The sequence below is a fragment of the Euprymna scolopes genome, chromosome 8 (genome assembly GCF_053919585.1).
Source record: "Euprymna scolopes isolate OS-2025 chromosome 8, ASM5391958v1, whole genome shotgun sequence".
Classification (NCBI taxonomy): domain Eukaryota; kingdom Metazoa; phylum Mollusca; class Cephalopoda; order Sepiida; family Sepiolidae; genus Euprymna; species Euprymna scolopes.
In genome coordinates, this window is record NC_136489.1 from 155,423,731 (window position 1) to 155,448,123 (window position 24,393).

At 33.8% G+C, this 24,393-nt stretch overlaps 1 pseudogene; it reads right to left on the reverse strand.

Annotated features, from left to right (window-relative positions):
• Nucleotides 1-931: 931 nt before the first annotated feature.
• Nucleotides 932-1,049, reverse strand: LOC145284151 (5S ribosomal RNA; annotated as a pseudogene).
• Nucleotides 1,050-24,393: the final 23,344 nt, after the last annotated feature.

The window sequence follows — 24,393 nt, forward strand, 5'->3', positions numbered from 1 at the left end:
TATTAATGTGTATTGACTTTTTCGAACGCAACCTGGCAATCAAGGGTCCAGTCCAAAAACACAATAATTAGTTGAACACGACGCGTAGTTCGTGTATATTCTTTATGAAAATCTCCTAGCAGTTTGCTAATTCCAGGAAGGGTATTTATTTGCTCCCCCACCGAGAAAATTCGGTACAAGGCCGATTTTTTAAGTGAGGAGTGAAGGGGAAATGGGGACCAACTCTCCGGGGAGTAGGGGAGCTGGATAGTGACAATTGGTATAAAGGGTTGCCCCTACATTGACCAACGTCTTATATGTGGGGTTGCCCCCACATATGGTCTTTACTGGTCTTTGCTTGACACCCGCTGCCCAGGCCCCGAAGGACCGGAGGCAGGGAAGTATGTTGCTAATACCAGCAAGCTCTAAAGTGCATGAATTTATCGGGGATCGGCATATCACTAATGGTTATAACCTTTTTGTGATCAGGCCGTCTTCAATTTTCATTAAGAATATCAGCGAGATATCTAATTCGATTACTTGACCAAAAATCCGTATTCTTGAATTCCTTTAAAAAGCGTATTTTCCAACACAGAAGTTCTATAGAAAAACCCACGCCCCCCCCCAAATGTTACATGAAAGGGCTACCCCATTCTCTTGCAAGTAAGAAAACATACTAGATAAGTTAAAATGATATTAGGATAAGGTTAGAATCGAACCTTGTATGCAAGTGTTAAAGATAACAATGGAAAACGGAATGTTAGAAATTCACTCCATTGTTGATTCTATTAGAAATAGTTACATATTGTTTATGTCGAAAAAGTGTCGATTGTACATTCTTTTAGAAATCTGGATATTAAATATGTCAGTTTTAAAAACAAATACATATAAGTACGCAAATGCACACAGTACATATACACATGGAAACATTAAATGAAAAATAAGTGTAGAGAATATACAGCACCTGAAAGTCCCAAATGGTCACCCCTCTGGTAACGACCAGGCTCATTGTTGCTTAACTTCGGTGATCTGATGGGAACCGGTGTGTCAAACATGATTATGCCGTATGTAGAAAATACTGGAAGACATAAACGTGCACTTACATTTGTACTTATATATATATATATATATATATATATATATATATATATATATATATATATATATATATATAAATGGCGAGAGAGTGAGATAGAGCCAGAGAGATAGAAAGAGAGAGAGAGAGAGAAAGAGAGAGTGGCTCATTTGTTGCCAAGTGCATGCCTGATATGAGACATGGTTTACTGATCAAATGGGATTAGTTCATCCAATTAAGACAGATTAGATATCCTGTAAAGCTTATCAGCATGTCTGGCAATGAGATAATGAGAGAACAGCCTACCCGGACGGATTCAAGCGTTTCACTCACCTTTAAATTCCAAAGGGAGTACCGACTACGACAAAAGGGCCGTAGAATACAATGTTTCTTAAATATACATGTTTATATGTTTTTTAATTGGAATTTATTGAGATGACTATTATTTATTTAATCATTTTTTTATTGTGAGAAGAAAGATGAGGATAACTGTCCGCAATAAATAAACAAATAAATAAGTAAGTAATACAATAATGAATTCCAATAAAAAATATATATAAATTAATCTGGCAACTCTGGACAAGAATATGATAGCGACCTCCCTTTGATGTAGTTCCGTTTCCAAATATCATTATAATATATTGTTATTGTTGTAAGGGTGTTAGAAATGAACTCTTAATTCTGATATGCAACGGTTCTTCACCGAAGAAAGAAGTCAACAAAACGTTAGGTAAAAAAGGGAACATTCGAAAGAAAAGGGGTTGCTGTGTCTGCCAAGAAGTGCTAGACTGAATGAGTGAATTAAAGATTGTGTCTTACAACATGATTGTATTGAACTATGTAGCACAGGATTATTTTCTGGGTATTTATTAGTATTTAATTTATCTCATTCGGGTCAGTTCTGTATTTAAAATACAAGGGACACTATTTTCATAGAAATGTTAAACTCATATTTGCTGCGTGTTCAGATAATAAATAAACGTGGATTTATAAAACCAAAAGTCCAACCTTGATCGCCCTTTGGGCCCGTGGCGCAGTGGATATAGACGTTGAATTTCTACGGTTCGAAGTGAGAATTGTCTGAAGATATCTGTTCCAATCCCACACAAAGCCGACCACAGGCTTACTTGATCAAAAACGTGGTGAGACGACAACAACTATGGAAGGCAGTAATTGCTGAGGATGCAGTTAGGAGATTCGGAGTTCCTATCCCGTCGCGGTTACCACCTGACGAAGGCCAGAGGAATAGTTGGTCGAAACGTCGTGAAACAACAACTAAGAAAGATGAGGATAATAGTCCGCAATAAGTAAATTAATACCTGTATATGTCTCAATATCCATTATGTTATACGGGTTTGAATGTACATGAAAATTAAATTAAAATGAATGTTTGTATCATGTGTCACAATTAGAATTAAGTAAAAACCGTGCGTCAATGATAGATTTATATACAGTGGGTGTAATAAGTATCCGATATAAGGCAGAAAGTTTATACATCTACATATTAATACGATAGCACGTGTGTTATTTTCTGTGTCACCCTTCATCCGGGCCGTTTAATTGTTATGTAATTCCATTACCAAGAATTCTTCATAAGTTTTGGTTTCGGTTTTAATTTCAAGTGAGGGCACTCTAGTAATCTATTTTTTTTTATAAATAATTTTATCAAGAATTCTTCCATAGTCTTGGTTTCGTTTTCAATTTTGATTATGACTGAAGGAAATAAAGTTATATATATATATATATATATATATATATATATATGCATATTTTTTTCATAAGTTTTATTTCGGTTTCGATTCAAGCTAATACACGCAAGTCATATCAATATATATTTTTTATTTTTGAAATCGCAACTTTATAACATATAAAAATCGGATAGAACAATAGCTCTATAATCATAAATATGAAATCTGTAAAGAATTAAAATATCATATTTAAGCGTACTTTATGACCTGGTTTTGCTTGGCGTTCGTGCGAGCTTAGATAACTATTTTATGTAATTGAGGACCGCTTGTGAATTTCATATTCCTATAAGGAAGCCGGTTCAACCCACTCAAGATGAGTGCCGCCTTGGTCAGTCGGTCTATTGCATCTAAGAATAGAGAGCTTATTAGAAAGATCTTGATGAGTAATGACCTTTAAAGTGATGCCGCAATACGTTGCCACATCTGTATATATGTCACTAGTTGCTCTTACAACTCTGGTTTGAAAGACCATTGTTGACAACAAGAAAATATTGGTCACAGTATGAATAACTGCGTTTTCTGTACATCAATAAGTACTTTTAAAATAATTTTAAACTCATGAGAGAGAAATGATTTCATTATTAAGAGGACGTTCCCAAATATTGTGAAGCAGATCATTTTTGCTAGATTCTATCAAAGATCTTTGTTATCCTATATACTAGTCATTGTTCTAGAGAGAATCATGTATCTGTAGCAGCCGACACTCGCTACATACAGGCAGGAGCTACTTCTCACGACTTCGAGATTTTAAATCTATTTCCCCATGGCTTGTTCAATCACAAGCCAGCTCTCAATCACGTGACAGAGTATATAAATTGCTCTCTTCTATCTCACATTTATTTCCACGTGCGGTATCGAAACGAACATTCTTTAACCTGCTAAACAACACACACCTACTCTTTCTTACCATGAGCCACTAATCCTTTTCTCTATCAGACGCACGCTCCTACATACGTATATAAACTGAACACCTGCTTCTTTCTTTCTCCTTCAACAGGCCTGGCCTATATCTAATTGTCGGATATCTAATCTTCGTCTCCACAAAAGGAACTATTCACGACTACTATAAAAAACACGTGCGCGTACGAACATTGAACTCATCCGAATACGTTTCTCTCTTCTACCAAAGCTATTAACAAAGATAACAAATAAAGTTGTATATTAAAAGGTTAAAATACGACTTCCTTTCGTTGTCTTCATTATTAACTAAATATCAATCTATTCACTGATCCTGTGTGATATTAATCTTAAATCTTAAATCAACTGTTAAGCTTGCAGAACTAAATCTATATTACTTGATACCGAGTTGAACATTTCTGATGCGATATTTAACAACAACTACTTGATTGATTAAAGATTCAAACAATTTAATCGTGAAACATAAAAAGCCCGATCTGTCTGTACTCACATACAAAAGACGGATCTTCATTATTTTTATTAAGAAACAGACTGACGAACTTTTTCAAGGTGATCGGCAGGATTCACCTTTAGCATTTCTTGGCCTTTTGACCTATAAAAAAGTGTAGTATCTGTTCTATTACTACACTTCACTTTTTCTATTCTCGGTCAGTGGAGGCGAACTCCTTTAATTTGTTTAATTTGTCCAGATTTCTTATATATTATTAGAGAGTCGCGATTTCAAAAGTAAAAAGAAATATTTGAGTGTGATCAGACTCCCGTGATGAGGTCAAAACTGTGGGTTGTGATGTCCAGTCGGCCGGGAGCTCGCCACGTGAAATTCTAAGCGCCTCTGTGTCGAATTCTTCTGAAAGCGAAAGCGAAGCTCGCATATGCCAGAAAGAAGGAAGACAAACAAATAAAAATTCTATTCTACTAAAAACTAATTTCACAAAAACTACAGTCTTTATAAAGATATATACACGTTCAGATCTTAGTACATTTTTAAATTCACAAATCTCTCTTCTTCGTAGATGGCACTCATGCGAAATGGAGAGGGGGTCAGATGTTTGTGAGCTGGTTCCTCTCGAGGTTGGCGCAAATCTCTCTCCAATCTGTCTAAAAGAAAACAAACTGGGCGCTTGCTTTTATATTCCGGGACGGATCGGGGTGCGGTGGTCCTATTCAACCAATCAGAGCCAGCTATGTATATTGGGAAACCCCAGATACATTTGCGTGTGTGCACTTCACCAATATTACCAGTTTTGTAATCTGGGACCAAAAATGACATCCGTTCACATGATCCTCAAGGGTCAACCCCTGTCATTCAGAAAGCCATAGTCTTAAGGTGTTCTCCAGGCTAACAAGTACAATCTCGTTTCTACTTTATTCTGGCGTTTCCTGTTAATGGATTTTGAAACAACAAAATATATCTCTGGCTTTTCAAACAATAAAATATTTTTATAATTTTGACCTATTTTTTACCTCTTAAAACGATTTTAACCCGCTAAAGACTCATAAAAGAACGGTCCATAAAAAAATCCAATCATTTGAGGCTCCTATGCCGCTCTGCGACTTTCAGTTTCTGAGGAGATAGAATTCGAAAATCTGGAAACAGACAGACATACAGCCTTTTAGGTATTAGATTTGGTAGCAGCGGACAGAATAATTCCAGTTTCACACAGAGAAAACATATCCACTTTGGTTATCTGTATGTGGGAGGTTAGAAAATAAGCGCTCAACGTTGGAAAAGGAAACCTGATTGTAGGGGTCCGTATTAAGAGTCTTATATTACTTATATTGATCGGACTATTGTTTTATCCAGAGTGTAGTATCTGTTCTGTTACTACATTTCACCTTTTCTATTCTTGATCAGTGGATGAGAAATCCTTCATGACTGAGACGATTTTTTATTATTATTGTTATCTATCCATATTGCTCCTTTTAAAGCCAGGATTTTTCCCCACATTAAGATCTGGGGGAGCAAGTAAATAGGAACATCCCCCTTTAAGACACACTAGAACAGCTTTGTAAGACTAGGGACTAGTTACAACTGCAGATTTTTAAGCACTATGTTTGCAATATCTTCACGCCTTACTGCTTTGCTAGCATCAAAGTTCTTTATAAACCTCGCAATATACTAAACATATACAATGATGTTGCTTATAGTGTTTATGATCCTATGTGAAAATTGAAAAGTTAGACGGCCGTATGTAGTGAATGTTCCGTAATTAATTTTCTGTTTGTGTAGTTCTTCCTAATTTATTGAACTCTTTGTTTAATTCTTTTACGATCTTATTTAACTCTTTTTTACAGTCGGCGATCATCTAGTCTAAGTGTCTGTCTTGACGGCTGTGTTCATCTTGTCTTTGAGTGCGGGTGCGTGTGTGTCAGAACATATAGCAACATATACATAACGACATACCTGTCTTCTGCTGGGCCTCTGGGAGATTCGTCAGCGTCTTGGTGGAGCTGGCCCTGTTACAATAAAGACGCATGCGAGACAGGAACTGAAGACGAATGGTTGTTTTTGCATCTATTTTTATTCACTCCCAGGCATTTCTTCACACCAGAAACTGCATTGAATGACAATCTTTGGCTTCTGATTTCTCTGTATCCAATTGGAAACCCTCGCTCCCTTTTGGGGGATATTGTTTATTCTCCTATCTTTTTAGCGTCGTGCAAGTAACTCCTGATGATAACTCAGTTTATTCAAACCGGAACCCTTGACATGTCAAATCCAGTCCCCGTTTGCATACTTTCCGGTACAACTTGATCGGTCACACAGTTTTATACCTTTCATAACATTACACTTGGACCCTTTCTGCACCTGCAATGTTCGCTCAACTTATTGTCTCCGCGATTTAATCTGTTTACTCTGCTCGATAGATAGAGAATTAGACAGACAGATAGGTAAACCGAAAACTGAATAAATGCTTTCTACCCGGCGATTACATGACATTTGTAAGTGGTAGAATTTAGTGCAAATTTCTGCTGAGGTTTGGTTTCATCGAATACTAGAGTGATCATAGAGTCAGCTTTGTTTTCAAAGAATCTATTTCTTGTAAGGCAATTGAGCTTTGACACATGTGAACGAATGGTTTCTACTAGAATGTCTTGAAAAGTATCAACTTCACAATACCAACAATTAACAATAAGTGAGACATTTTTATTGAAAATATAATGTAGAGGAATTTTCAGATATAAGAGACATATCAACTTGTAAAAAAAAATACGATGGAATGGAATAGAAATCTTTCTGGCCTTCAGGGACAACAGCAGTGAAGAGGGTGAGATTTTATTGCTAAGCGGGTTTTTCGGAGATATGTACGTCGGCGAGGTACAAGTGAAACAAGTTCATCAGAACACATTCCATTTAAATATTTGTAAAGCAGGCACAATGATGCAATATTGCGGCGATGAGACAGGGGCTGGAGGTTAGTTGATAGAGTGGGACCGATTAGATTGACAACTCTTTTTTTTACTTTAACCAGGAGGGAGAGACTAGTGGTAGATGCACCAGCCCAGATGTGGCAACAATACTCCATGCATGGGCGAATGGTGGCTTTGTAAAGTTACAGGATACTGTCTGTCTGTCTCTCTCTCTCTTATATATATATATATATATATATATATATATATATATATATATATATATACGAGCAAACAGTTAATAAAATATGTTAAAAATACTTTGAAATGAGTTAAAAACATATTTAATCTGAAAAGGAAACACTAGATAAGTGGATAGTCCTTAATCCGCGGTGTTTCGAAGAAATACTTTCCTTCTCATCAGAGGGTAGGAATTAGCAAAATGCGGGATCGGATTTTGCATGCAAAATTATTTGATGAAATAACAAGTAAGCCAAAGATCTTACTTGAAAACAAAAGAAGTGAAGCAGAGGGAATATGGCGAAGAAAAAGGTGATTACACATGAATGGACAGTTTGGTGGAAGATAAATAATCTACTTATATATATATATATATATATATATATATATTAGTTTAAGTATGTGATAAAATGTTAACGTACGATTCAAAGTGATATTAGGATTTAAGATAAATTTTTATGCAGGAACTCGATATTTAAGTCGATAAGAGGAAATATAAGATATATTTATTCAATATAGATTTAAGTAAAGATATAACTATGATTAAAATGATATTTCAATACAGGTATAACTGGAAGTAAAGTAAAATCTATGGAAAATTCAGTAGGTATAATCTCTATACTTATATAATAAAACTATTTCTGTGTGAGTTCGGTCCTTACAGATTCCAAAAGGGTTGAACAGATTTTCTTTAAAAATTTACAGAACTTTAGTGTACAAGTCTGGGGATAATCTTAGTTAAGCTTTATCTCAGAATACATCCGATAATTACCAATAATCGAAACCGTTATTTTAATTTTTTTTATTACCTGCAAAAAATTTATAGATTTGAAAAGTTACCGTGTTTTTTTTTGTTTTTTTTTTTTTGCATGACATTATCTGTAAGTTCAAACCCCGCATGGTAATTTCTTAATGATTTTTTTTCGTTAACTTGAAAGAAATTTATATAAAGTAATTTTATTAAAGAAACAGAAGGTTCTCTAGAGTACAATGTGGAAGAACATATATTTTGGACTAAGTTCTTGTATTGAAGCATGTGAAACTTCCTCCCGGGCGATTTCACTGGTTTGGGTGACACACCAAAAATATAGGAGTGTGAAATAATCGGCGACCACTATTAAATCCTGCTCAAAGTTAAATTCTCCTTGCATTTAAATACGAAATGTAATCTGCATAACCATGAGATTCGACTCATTTTTCATAATAATTTGAATTGGAAGAAATGTTTCGAACTTAGGTTAAAATATAGTATGATTGTATACTAGCGAAACCTGTAGAAATTCCACAGGGGACTTATTCATATGTAATATATTGATGTTGGCATTCTGTAGATGTTCAGCGTAAATGAAGACACTCTGGTATTATTGTAACTGTTTTGTTAAAACTGCAAAAGTATTTATCTAAGCTAGAAGTGACACCTGGTAAAGCCCGATTGTAAAGTACGCTTAAATATGATATTTTAATTCTAGCAGATTTCGTATATATTATTATAGAGTTAAATTTCTATCGATTTTTACATTAGTAAGTTGCGATTTCAAAAATGAAATATATATATATCCATATGATTGGGTGCATTAGCTTGAATCGAAACCGAAATAATATTTTACGAAAAATATGTATAACTCGAGTTCCGTCAGCCATTATCCAAACCAAAACCAACACTTATGAAGAATATTTGATAAATTATTTATTTATTAAAAAAAAAATAGATGATTTAAGTGTCATCAGGGGTAGTCGAAACCGAAACCAAAACTTATGAAGACGTCTAGGTAAAATTATTTATGACAAGAAATAGGAGGACATGACAATTAAACGACCCGGATGTAAGCGTGACACACAAAAGAACACACACGCTCTCGTAATAATATATAGATTACGATTTAAAAGAAAGTGTTAAAGGTAAGATTTAGGGGTTTAAACGAGTTAAGATAATGTCTAAAGGCGTAGAACATATACGCAATGACAATGAGTCAGGATAATTTTCTATTTGCAAACTAGCAAATATTTTTCAATCGCAGGCATGAAGTTAAAAAGAAAACGGAGGAATAACAATAAAATAAGAAACAAGACCTGTTCAGTCTTCAGAACATATTTTGTGAAAGGAAAAATACAAAAACAAACAAAAAATAACAGAAATAGATCAAAATGTGGTTAAACTAAGAGTTAAGATTCATTAGTACAAAGGCAACCAAGTTTGCAACGCTCAGAAATTAAATTATTTCCAGAAAATAAAATAAAAAATAAAATTGAATAAAACAAAATCAAAAATAAAATAAAGTAAAAAAAGATACAAGAAAATAAATAAAAACTTATCGTTAAGTCACAGGAAACTCTAGTTTTCATGCATTTAACTTCGCGGTACGGGTTCGAATGTTAAGATCTTGGCACCCGAAAGGACTAGATTACACGCGTTGACACCGATAGGACCTCCTACTTAAAAGATTTGGCCATGACGTAGGGGTGGAAAGGTAGTCCTTTAGTAGGATGCGTGTGCGTGTGTGTGTGTATCTATATATCTGTTTTCCTAAGTAAGGTATGGCCCTGTCGGTGGGGCATTAGAATACACCGACTGCCCCCCTTGCAGAGGGTAAAAGTCCCTCAATGGGGGTCCTGGATATGACCTTCAACTATATCCAGTGGTGAGGCCCCAGCTTGCGGGCTTTGGGGAGTGTGGACACACCCTTTAATTACCATTGCTCCCAGGTCCACTCTGACCCGGAGTGGTAGTACCTGTTAGGGTTCCAACTTTGGGTTAAATGGAAACCGACTTGAAAACAACAAATATATTCTATTAAAAATTTTTTCTTCAAAATCTTTGGATTCGGCATTAAATGACCCGAAAAGGGTTGATATGCCGTAAATCAAAAAACAGCCAACAACCAACCTAAGTAAGTTTCAGATTATTTAAATAAAGTTCTTTTGGTTTCTATTGCTTAAACATGAATTTTTCTTTCATTAGAATTCGAACTGCATTTTGCATAACCATGAGATTCCACTCATTTTCTTGGAATAATTTAAATTAGAAGAAACTAGCCTGGGTACCTGGCGTTGACCGGGTCTTTGAAGTCGTGTGTTGAGCAAAAAAAACAAAAAAACAAAACAAAACAAAAACAAACAGTGGTAGTAGGCAGTCAGGTTCGAACCCGTACCGCAAAGCTGGAAAAGAACTTGAAAAAAAAAACATACACACACACGCATACACACACAAATACGTGACGTCTTTGCTGTCGCGCCCATCGCCAAACCGAAAGTAACGTAGATTTAAATTAAGGCTAAACAATAAGAAAACGAGATGCATGGATTCAAATACCTTATGTATGAAGTTTCATGTCTGTAGACCACAAACACTACGAGGAGTTTGGTAGGCAAAATTTGTTAAACAAAAATATATACGTATACATAAATAGATATGGAAACAATTTTGTGTTTACTATAAACTTTTTTACGCAAATATTATGCAAGTAAAAATCATGTAGAATATCTGCATGAATATAATTACACGTAATAGTTAACAAAAGGTGATTATCCCATTAGAAAACCGAATCAACTAATTGGGGACTAATTAAAATGAATGTTTACAAGAATATGTAAATTAGCTAGATCTTTTGCTAGTGAATGCAATTCCACAAGCCATATATAAGACAATTTTATTTTCTTTTTAAATAAATAGAAAGGGTTGCCTTTTTTCTATTGTTCGTGGCCTTCAGGCCGGGACTTAGAGACTGACCCGCAGAAGCCAGGTTCCTTTTACAAACCTAGTGGAACGGGCAGTCTATCAACTAGACGGGGTTGGGAGGGTATTACTAATCCCTCCTCTTTTTTTCCCCCGCTCTCGACACGAATTAATTATTGTACCATTTTTATTGTTATCTTTTTTTGTTTTTACACGTCAATAAAAAATATTTTTAAAATTTGGAGTTAAGTAGGATGTCCCCCAGTATGAAAGGGTGAATGTGGTATTATGGTGAAAGATACTAGCTGGGAGAAACTTTTGATTTTGTTTAGTTCTGGAGTGACAAGGATGACCAACGACACCCACAATCCTCCCCTTTTGAGTTGGCCATGTGCCTAAGTTTTTTGTTCATTGTTGATTTTCAATTTATTTTTAACATGAATAAAGGATTTAATATCTCAAAGTGTAGTATCTGTTCTGCAGATGCTGCACTTAAGTTCATTTGTCCCGGTCAATGGAGGGGAAACCCTCTATACTGGGACAATTATTATTTTAGATCCCAACCAGAGTGCTCCTTTTGCCTATCGGGGAGCTGGTTAAACCCCACATTAAAAACGACCTTGTGTCACATTTTGCTTTGATGGGAAAGCAAATAAATACTAATAGAAAAGAGGAGTTTTAATATGATTATCAATACACACAAAAGAAAAGCGAATTTATAGATAGATAGATAGATAGATAGATAGATAGATAGATAGATAGATAGATTAGACTTTATATAAAAAATGCAGGCCTTTGTGTTTCAGTTATTTTTTTGTGTGGGGGTTCGTGTTGATATTTCCAAAATAAATATTCTGGAGAAGATCAGTAGATGCGTTGACAAGCATTATGCACCGATAATGATGGATCAGAATATAATTATATCCCATTGAAGAAAGAAAAGCGATAGATGATACTACTAAGATGGTATTGAGAGGCCACACCCGAACTCTAACACCAACCCAAACCTGCACGATACAAGCTCTTTGTGCAAAGGCAATTTGTACCTGCTGATAAGACAGGCTTCTTGGAACGAACTCCATTGTTCGAGTCGTATGACAACTGGGCTATAATTTTTACATACATCTATAATATAAATCTCATCTGTCTGTCTAAAGGTATGTATGTATGTGTGTATGTATGTATGTTTGCTTAACATTTTCGAGGAAGGTGACGGATTTTCACGAGATCTGGAACCCAACCCTTCCGACGACAAATATCGAAAAATTGGCTAAAACCATTAATTCCTTCACCCTCAACTGGGCACTTTTCTATAGGGAGAGGTCACTTTTTCCGCCGATATTTTCGAAAGACTTCCCCTCTTTTCGATTGACTAGCCTTAATTTAAACCTTCGCCACTTCCGGTTTGGCGATGGGCGCAGCAGCAAAGATGTCAGGGTCTTTATTCTTTTTACGTTTTTTTCCTCCTTTGCGATACGGGTTCGAGCCTGCCTGCCTGCCTACTACCACTTTTTTTTTTTTTTTTTTTGCTCAACACACACCTCCAAACACCTAGACACCGCCGGGCACCCAGGATTCTAATTCATAATTCAAAAATTTTACGGTTTAACGTCAAACTAAAAAAGTGAAATATCGAATTTAATTGAAATAAATAAATAAATATGTCTATTTATTGAAAGAGACTCTGCACTTGCTTGGCTTTAAATGGCTAAATTTTTAAATTTTGTATTTCTATGTAAACATTAATACATAGTTGCCATACTACTAGAACACTGGAGTACGTACCAAGAAACCTGTCTTTTCAGCAAGCACAAATTGTATTTGCTGAAAGAGTTTGCATAGTGCAGCTGTTTCCAGGTGTGGACTCGGTACTATATTAGTAGTATAACCTCCGACCTTTCTTTCTCCAACGATTTTTAAGTATAATCTGCTTCATTCTCTTTCAATGAATAAACATATTTATTTATTAAAATTCAATTCGATTTTTCGATTCATAACATTATCAAAAATACCAACACTTAACTAACCATATATATCGGATACTATACGTAAAACATTATTTTTGAAAATATAATGTAGATGAATTTTCATATATGAAAAACATATCACATTGTAAGAAAACTTGTAAAAAATATATTTATTTATTAAAATAAAATTCGACATTTTGATTATAACTAAATCTTCATCAGGAACATGTATTTTCCTGATGAAAATACAGTCATGAATCGAAATGTCGAATTTTATTTTAATAAATAAATATGTTATTTATTGAATAAGTTTCTGCACTTGTTTTGCTTTAAACCGTTTTGTTTTGATTTAATATTCCACATCGACAGTATTTACTGTAAACAGTGGCTTTTCTATTACTTACAGAAAGACATATTTACACTTCACGCAGACTCTGTAAGCTTTCTTTTTATAAGGCACGCACGGACATCACACGCATACCTCATACATGTATACACACAATGAGTTTACTGTACATTATGATGACTAGCGTGGGTGCCCGGCGTTGCAAGGAGTGGTCAGTTTTTCCTTGACGTTTTTGCAAGTCGTACGCCTGCCATTCTCAGCTTACGTTTATAAAATGCGATTTCGTACGCCCTTGACGTCGTAAGTCGCCGTGGCTGAGGTTGCTAGAGCATTAGCTTTTTTTTTAAAAAAATCTCCTTTTCCTCTTTCTCGCTACAGGTTCGAGTCTGCCTACTGGGCTAATTTTTTTTTTACGCTCGCACTAGTACTCGCTGCTATTTTGATTTAAAAAAAGTTTTCTTTTTCAGGCGGTTGGTTGCTCAAAAGCCTTCGTATACAACCTTTCTCCACCCGGGCAACGCCGGGTAACCCCGATAGTTATTTTATGAAGTAAAAAAAAAAAAAACAACGTCGCCGTAACGTACACCAACATTTTTTATTGTTAGAACATGTCGATTCATAATTAGTATCCAACTCAGTGTCAATTAACACAAAACCGTATGCTAAAACTTGGAAATTGACCAAATCAGTATTTCGACTTGACTATAATTGAACAATATAAGAATGTCGTAAAAAAGAGATGATAAAAATGTCTTACGATCGTGATTACATCCTGTGGAATTTTGGCAGTAATTAAATATTTCGCAATACTAAATTTAATAAATTATTCATATATTATTTTTAAACCAGATTATGTAATATGTGATTTGTTACTAAATTTTAAATAGAAATCAAAGGGATCTTTCTTCTATTATATAAAGACCAATGCAAAATAAAAATAACACATTATTAAAAGATGATCCATACACTGTATGTATTATGCTTTTTAAGGTAGGTTTCGATTAATAAATATTGTAGCAACGTTTAAGTAAGCCCATGTTGAAAAATCCCGTTAAAATATTCAACCAAAATAGAATTCGTAATTTTTAAAATGATATATTTTTGTTTCGAATCCGATTCATATTAACGATCAGGATCCTACCCTAACCCTAATTCGTCTACATTATACAATTGTATACTTTATCTGTTGCATAATTCTTTCGTGCGTAAAAAAGTATTCGATTTTATGGACACCTAGTGCATAAAACTGCTGTTTAAACTAAAACATACTTATCTAAGTACTCTGCTTAATGTACATCCAATCATTAAACTTATCTCTCCAAACCATTTTAGGTATGTGTGACATGTTTCTATTTTATATAAGTCCGGTGCGAACGCCAATCGCACAATATTATCGCAAAATCACAGGGCAGTTAAAAAATTACATTGTTACTCTTGTAGATCTGTGCTAGGGGTTACAAATGAAAGAAACGATAAGTAGCGTAAATTGCATAAATATAATATGTATTTATCATAAAGAATACAGGAGCCATTAAAGAGGCATAAAAAGAACGTGTTTGTAGCATGCGGTTAAACATGGTATAATTGTCTCCATCTAGTCTCTGAAACCAATGGTATTCATAGGACTGGTTGATTCCACTTAGTTCTCAAATAGGAGTGATTTGTACACCACAACAGTTACCAAACGCGGAAATATTTATTTGACAAAACGGCGCAATCAAATGCACTTAAAAAAAAACTTACTTTAATATCTTGGCGATCGGGCGATACTATCTTTGAAAAAGAAGCTTGTGACTTGAAACTCTAGTTAATTTGATAATACATGTTCAATAATAACGTGATTAAAATTTACCTCTATAAAGTTTGTGGATCATTTATTATATGGACGTACTGTTCATTTACGAATGTAAAAAAACTTCTGTTTACATCAAGCGATATACCTTAAAGATTCCCTTTTAGTTCGAGGTATGCGTAGGTAAAAAAAAAACAGTAAAAAAAAAAGAGAAACGGGAACGGCCCGTCATAAAGCAAAGTAAAAGAAAACCTCGTCTTAATGTTGACGCTTCTGCAACCGCTAGCGACGACGACATTGCGTGTACTTTAGTGATTTTATAGTCAGTTGCATATCTATATATTAATATCATAGCGTGTGTGTTTTTTTGTGTGTCACGCTTGCCGGCAAATTTGCTTGGTTGAGATTTAATTCTGGAATAGACATTTAATTTCGGAATACACATTTACGAACATTCTAGGTTCTATTTCATTAGCGTGTTCTTACCGCTATATTTGTTTTTAATTCTATAAAATTGAGGGTTATATCTTTCAAAAGTTGTTAAGAAATAATTGATTTTAAGTTATTCCGTAATAAAATCAATAACAAATCTCTCTGCCGGCGAAGACAAAAAAATCAGCAATTATTTATTTATCTTTTCATTGTTTATTTCTTTACATTTTTTTATTGAGAGAGAGAGAGAGAGAGAGAAAGAGAGAGAGAGAGAGCCAGAGAGCGAGGGAGCGGCTGATGTTTTCGTTAATTATAGTTGCTACTACTCAATTTGATTGTCCTAACTTTGTTTTATAATTATTTCTAACTACAATGGATAATTACACTGTATTCCTGGAATCATATATAGATGACAATATGTATTCATTTTAATTTTTAATACTGAGTTCGAGTCCAGCATTCTCCTTTAATAATTATTATCTTCGACTCTATGATAATATATACGAAATCTGGATAAATCAAAATATCATATTTAAGCTCGGACAAAGCCGCGCACCCAACGTTAGTACAATATATATATTATAAAATAGTTAAAATATAAAGTTGGTGGCAACATAATGTCATTTTTTAACGTGAATTTGAACCTACAAAAACATTATTAGTATTTTTCAGCAACCTTATAAGAAATAAGTCTAGAAAAATGAAAATTATTAAAAAATAAGAAAGACGGAAAATACTAAACCTCATAGAAATAAAATTTATACTAGTTTATGCATCACTTCCTGAAATTTGCATACAGTGTCTATGTTTATTTACATTTATGTATGTTATTAAATTGATTCACACACACATCCATATATATATATATATATATATATATACATACAATAAATATATAGATCTACATACATATTTACACATATACTTTTCTGAACATATATATATATATATTCTCTATACATATGTAGTTTTTTTTTATTTATGTATTTTTTCATACATACCATCTATTTATATATGCATACATTCGTATTTATCATAAATTGCATATATTTATATACAAACTTATAAATAAAACGTAACAATGTCTACTTTTGTATACTTGTACACATTTTTATATACATTGATGTATGTGTATGCGGACATATACATTCACACACGCGCGTATATATGTACATAAGCTTATATGCATATGTAATTATACTCGGGTCGGACTGGATTCATTAATTTAAATTATAGAAGCAGCCAATGAATAAATTTTGCAAAACAAAAATAAAAAGTACAACAGATGCCCATGCCTTGAAAAACAAATTAAAAATAAACCACAAAAAGCCAAACAGAAGGCGCAACTGAACCAATGCTGTTGTAGACCGGACAAAAGTAGCTCTCCCCTAACGAGAACAGAGCCTGGCCACAAACCAAAAGAAAAAAAATACAGACAGGGTAGTATACCGCTAGTCCTAAAGTGACGGCACCTTCGCCAACCGATTCTGTTTTGAATGTGTATGCGACACATTTGATATTGAACCTCTCCAGGTACAAGTCATAGCTCTATTTTCCCCAGTATTTCTCAGTAAATGTGACTCAAAGATATATTAAGTGCAGCAAAATCATAACACTCAAACTGCTTTTCCGGTCCTGGATATGATCTTAAACTATATCCGATGGTGAGGCCCCAGCTTGCGGGCTTTGGGGAGTGTGAAACCACCCTTTAATTGCCATTGCTCCCAGGTCCACTCTGACCATGAGTGATAGTACCTGTCAGGGTCCCAACTATGGGTTAAATAGAAACTGACTTAAAAAAAAAACAACAACAAATATACTCTATTAAAAATTGTTCTTCAAAATCACTGGATTCGGCATTAAATAACATGAAAATGGTTGATATGCCGTAAAACAAAAACAAACAAACAAACTGCTTTTCCACAATATAAAAGAACTGCCGGACCGTTTTACTCGGAGCCTTTTCAAAATAGACAGTTCATCAGGTTTAACAGCACGAGTGGAAACCCTGGGACAATATCGCCTCTTGTCTGATGGATTAATACATACAAGATTCTAGGTGAGACTTATTGACCCTTATTTTCTTGTGGCGGAGTCTTCCCACGCAAGTAATCAATTGTTTTATTTAATCATCGCGATTTTTACATGGGAAAATGGCAATAAAATGTTTTTCATGCAGGTTAAAAGAAAAAAAAATCGCCCTGAACAATGACTCCTCCAATAAGTAGAGACATTTGAAACAATCTACCACACATTTGATATTGAGCCTTCCAAATCACACCAAATCAAAAACGTTCGGCCAGGAAAAGGAAAAAGGAAAAAACTGAGGAGTTCATGATCCACCCATGGAGGAAAAGTAGGTCTTAACCGTGCAGACTTATCAGTTTGGGAGGTGGTGTTGTGGCGGAACTACCATATGTTATCTAGTAATAGACTATTCCAATCTCAATAAATACCGGAAGCCTAAGCCGTATAGAATCATTCGACACCCGGTCATTGGTCACTGAAATGTGATGTCTGCAGAGATGCTGCACTCAAATTAATTGTTCTTAGTCAACGGACGGGGAAACCCTTCTATACTAAGGCAATTTTATTTTTGCAGGATGCCCACATTAAACCGAGCTTGTGTCATATTTTATTTCGTGGGGAACAAACAAATAACCAGTCGATATCCGATAAACCATCCTATGACTAACAGCCCACCTATAGTATGTATTTCAATACATGTTGTTAGTTTATTTTGAAGTTCTGTTTTTATTTGTAAACCTTAAACAGGGTTATAACAGTTTCGTAGCCCAATTCGTTCAATTTCTCTATGGTCGGTTTAGCAATGTGCGATTGGGCGTTTTCCTGGAGGAGAATTGTTTTTTTTTTGTTGTTGTTTTGACTAATATTGGATGTTAATCAAATTCATGATGCATCCCATCCATTTGCTGACAATACATTTTCGCCGGAACGGTTTCACCTGCGTTCAAAATCTGTAATAGATTAGACCAGACAATAAAACCGTCAGCATGACTTCCGGTGCAAATCTTCGGGAAGTATCGTAGAGCTTCCTCGGCGTTAAACCACTGAGCTGAGCGTCGTTGGTTTTTGTAAAGAACCATTTTTCGTCGCAAATCACAATCTGGTGGAGAAACGGGTCATTCTTGTTCCATAAGAGAAGGGATAATAACACGTCACAACGGCGTTTTTTTTCATGTCCTTATCGTTCAGTTCGTGAGGCACTCATTTATCATTTTTTCTTTGTCTTTCCTGTCTCTCGCAAGTGGTTGGGAATCGTCGTACACGTCATGTCAAATTCAAAAGCAAGTTTCCGAACAGTTTTGCGTGGATTAGTTTCAATTAAGGCTCTTAATTGATTGTAGTCAACAGCCGATAGCCGACCACTACGCTCATAACCATCACCACCACAAAATATCTTAAACCACAATTGTGCTGTACGTTCTGTAGTAGTTCCTTGCCTATACGTTTCGTTGATACCCCGAGCTGTTTCAGCATCTTTTCGGCCTAGCTAGAATTGAAATTAAACACTGTGCGAATTTGCTTTTTCATCCTGACTTCAACGTACCAAAGAGAAGACGTCATTGTTTTAAAACGTTTATAATTTAAACGCTTTGATGGAGTGAAAAAAAAAACGCCATTTAAAATGGTATACGAAGTAAAGATATTATACCGAAAATGTGTTTGAAAATGCATCATCTGAAATAAAAATTATAAATTCCGCAAGAACTTCCTCATCAACACAATACATTTATTAAGGCGTCGATCTCTTTCTTATCTATGAATGCATTTTTCTCGCTTGAACTCAGTTGATTTAGCTATTCTTTAATATTTATTTACGTCTCAGTCAAAATTCAAGAAAAAAGTATCTTATTTCTGATCGTGTCTATTTAATGCACGAATGTGCGGCTTTACATACGGTAAAAGCATATGTAGTTCAAATAATTGAAAAAAAAGTCTCCGTATTTATATGTAAAACTAAAAAATAATAACCAATCTCGTATTATTTGGAAATTATCCGACGACTGTTCTTATCTTGATTGTGATTTTCATAACGTTCCAGTCGATGTAACCTCCGACCTTTTTCAGGTGTATCTTGCCGAACTCAGGAATGTTTCTGCAGAATTAGGGAATTTGGACAGAAATTATAAACAATAGAGAATATATACAAGTAATAAATAAAAACATTAATACACACACACACACACACACACACATATATATATATATATATATACTGTCATTTGGGCGGTCGGGTTTCGATGCCTGTCGAGCAGCACTGATGAGCTGTGAAACAACGAAACAGTACTGTATGTGGATGACTATATATATATATATATATATATATGTTTAAAGAAAAAATAGAAAAAACCGAATGAAATTATTAAAAAATCAACGTTTCGTCCTTGTCTCAGAGGACATCATCAGGATAATTGAAATAAAAATGTGATAAAAGAAAAAGTCATAGATCGTGCGAAAAAAGACAGTTTTTTAAAATCCAACCCATGTCGGGAAAGGAAGAATATGTGTGCGTATGGGAAGGTTGTTTGATGTCTATATATACAATTTTAAAATGCATTTAAAATAAATATGTACATTTTTTTTTTTTTTTTTTTTTTTTCCTGAAAACATTCAAAGAAAAACGGCTAGCCAGGATCCACCCTGATACCTTGCTCTTTGATTATTATTTTATTATTATTATTATTAATATTTGTTAAATGGTAGTAGCCTTTTCGTATAGTATTAGTATTCAAAATTAGTGCTGATTCTAAAAGTCTTCTTTTAGCTCTATCTATCACGTATTTAATAATTTTCGCTTGATCTAAATTAAATGAGTGATCGTGTTCTGCACAATGGCAAAAGAGTGCATTTAGGGCGTTACCATTGTGCAGAACACGATCACTCATTTAATTTAGATCAAGCGAAAATTATTAAATACGTGATAGATAGAGCTAAAAGAAGACTTTTAGAATCAGCACTAATTTTGAATACTAATACTATTACGCAAAGAAAAGGCTTCTACCATTTAACCCCTAGCATAGGGAAAATAATAATCAAAGAGCAAGGTATCAGGGTGGATCCTGGCTAGCCGTTTTTCTTTGAATGTTTTCAGGAAAATGAGTAATTTCGCAAAAGAAAAAGAAAAAAAAAAAAAAAAAATGTACATATTTATTTTAAATGCATTTTAAAATTGTATATATAGACATCAAACAACCTTCCCATACGCACACATATTCTTCCTTTCCCGACATGGGTTGGATTTTAAAAAACTGTCTTTTTTCGCACGATCTATGACTTTTTCTTTTATCACATTTTTATTTCAATTATCCTGATGATGTCCTCTGAGACAAGGACGAAACGTTGATTTTTTAATAATTTCATTCGGTTTTTTCTATTTTTTCTTTAAACATAACGTCAACCACCGCTGGTACATTTTTTTTTCATTCCTTATACATATATATATATACATATATACACACGTTAATATATAGTAATACTTAGTAATAAATAGTGATATTTACAAATAGAAATTAAATAGGTTTAAGGTTCCTAAAATTCGTTCCATAATTGTCCGCGTGGTTAGAAAACTTGAAAAAATCAATTCTAAAAACTGATATTCTCCTGAAGCTTGAAGCTCCAATCTACAGTACGGGCGACCGAAAAATACGATTGCTAATTACTTAGGGCATCTATCCAGTCATGGCTGAGAGAACAAGAGTATGCTATCTCCGTAGAGTAAATAAAGGGTTACGCTGGAAATTCCGTCCCAATTCCTGAGTTCGAGACAAACATTCCAGCGTTCGCCAAGATACACCTGAAGAAGGTCGAACGTACCATCGACCGAAACGTTGTGAAAATCTCACTCAAGATTAGAACAGTAGTCCGATGGATCCAAAGTATACAAATAGCCAACCCTTATCTAAAAAATTCAGAAACGTCAAAACAGTTCTATCTAATTATTATAACAATGCAGAAATAAAGAGGTTCATTATTTTGGATTATGCTAAAACAATACGAATTTTCGAATTAACTCAACGTACTGGGGTGCTTGTGACCCAACGAGCCACGCGTAGTCTAGTACTATTATTTATTTGGATATACATGCGCCTGTATATTTATGGTGGTATAAATATACCTTTATATGTTCGTATCATTTCTACGCATATATATCTATAATATAAAGCCGAATGTGTGTGTGAGTATGTGTGTGTGTGTGTGCGTGTGCGTATGTGTGCGTGTGTGCGTGTGTGCGTGTTCGTGTGTGCGTCTGGTCAGGAATAGGCTCCTATATGATTGACTATTTTAAAAAACTGATTAGATATATTGATAGAAGATGTATCGAGACACAGGAATGGGTATGTTTGATCTGGCAGAACGGTGGTTCATTAAAATTGTGGGGTCTGCGTTCGCGCCTGGTCTACAAAGTATGAATATAAATTTAAAAATTAAAAAAAAAATACGTTTACAAGTGTTTTTGATATAGATGTACATAATAATACTTTGACAAGTATGTTTTAACTTAAATAGAGATGTTATAATAAACTTGTGGGGTCTGCGTTCGCGCCTGGCCTCCATAGAATGGAAATAGGCACAAACTTTAATAAAGACTTTTCATATCTATCTGCGTAAGTATAATTTGATAATTATGTTTCAGTTTAAAGAAATATGCGATGATAAAATTATGGGGTGTTAGTTCACACCTGACCTCCATAGAATAGAAATATGTCACAAAGTTTAACAAGGCTTTTAATATAGATCCACAGAATATTGCGATAAGTGTTTCAGTGTGAGCAGGTATGGTCTAATAATTATGGGGGTTATTTATTTTATTTACTTTAATCGTATTTTGCTTTGGTTTTGATACCCCCAAATTCGAAGCTATCTATTTACAACCCTTCCTTTTCACAACCTATCATACTTTCATAAATCAGAGTCCATTTTCTGTAGGTTGTTTTTGAACCCAGTACTTTTGCTAGTATATATATATATATATATATATATATATATATATATATATATATATATATATATATTATTTGTTTTTGCGATACGTTTTGAATAGATTCCATTATTTACGAAAGTGCATTTTTGCCTAAATGCGAGTCGGGAATAATTTTCCCTTTAACCAATTTGGTATCCCCACATAGAGAGCGTTATATATATATATATATATATATATATATATATATATATATATATATATATATATATATATATATATATATATATATATATATATATATATATATATATATATATATATATATATATATATATATATATATATATATATATATATATATATATATATATATATATATATATATATATATATATATATATATATATATATATATATATATATATATATATATATATATATATATATATATATATATATATATATATATATATATATATATATATATATATATATATATATATATATATATATATATATATATATATATATATATATATATATATATATATATATATATATATATATATATATATATATATATATATATATATATATATATATATATATATATATATATATATATATATATATATATATATATATATATATATATTGTTTTTAAAATATAATTATCCACTGAATCTATCGAGATTTGAAATCGAGACCCCACGGTAATGAGCCTAACCTCTTTATTTGCTGGTCTCGCCAACTCATTTGATATATCGCGATTTGCTTATATGTTTTTGCGATACGTTTTGAATTGAATTCAGCCATTCTAATGAGTCGTAGACGACGAAACACGTGTCAGTGGATAATTGTATTTTAAAACAGTATATATATGTATATATATATATATATACACATATATATGTGTGTCTGTGTGTATGTGTATATATGAATATGTAAATCTAAACACACACGCACACACAGATATAGACACACACATATTTCGTTGTGATATAGGAGTGACTATTTTTTCCATGGCTACTTATTTAATTTAAAATCAATGTCTTCCTATTTGATGCCAGCATTTTCTTGGTGTCGCTTCATATGCTTGGCTAACCGAATAATTGATAAGCTCTTTGATTTATTTGAACCAAGAACGAACAAGATATTACGATTTGGACATTTTATTTAAACATGCGTCCTTACACCTTAATGAGAGACTCTGTCCACAAGTATTGGATGAACTTGTTAACCACGCTTCAGTTTATATACATAAAACATCCAGATAAATTAGACGCATCTCATCTTATCCGTACGAGGTGACTTCAATAAGTTTCCAGAATTTTTTCGTATGGGCACTTTGTTGCTAGCATACACATAAATCTCTGGTTTCCTTCGAAGTAATCTCCTCCGGCTGCAATACACTTGTTGTACCGTTTCAACAACTTTTAGAAGGCTCCATGGAAGGTCATTCGTGTGAGCGTGTCAATGACCCCCATTACAACCTCTTTAATCGCCTCAATTTTCTTATTACAATAGCTTTTAAGGTTTTGTTCGTTGGTCGGTTGTTTTACGGCACATCAACCCTTTTCAGGCTATTTAATGGCGAATCCAGTGATTTTGAAGAACATTTTTTAACAGTATATATATATATATTTTTCTATTTAACACATAGTTGGAAACCTGACAGATACTACCAACTCCAGGTCAGAGTGAACCTGGGAGCAATGGCAATTAAATGGTGGATGCACACTCCCCAAACCCGCGGATATAGTTTAAGGTCATATACAGGACCCCTTTAAGGTTTTCTTTGAGTTTATCGAAAGAGTAACCATATACGGTGTAATCACGTTTGACACACCAGTTCCCGTCAGATCAACGTAGCTAAGCAAGGATGAGCCTGGCCAGATCCAGATGGGTGACCATTTGGGACTTCAA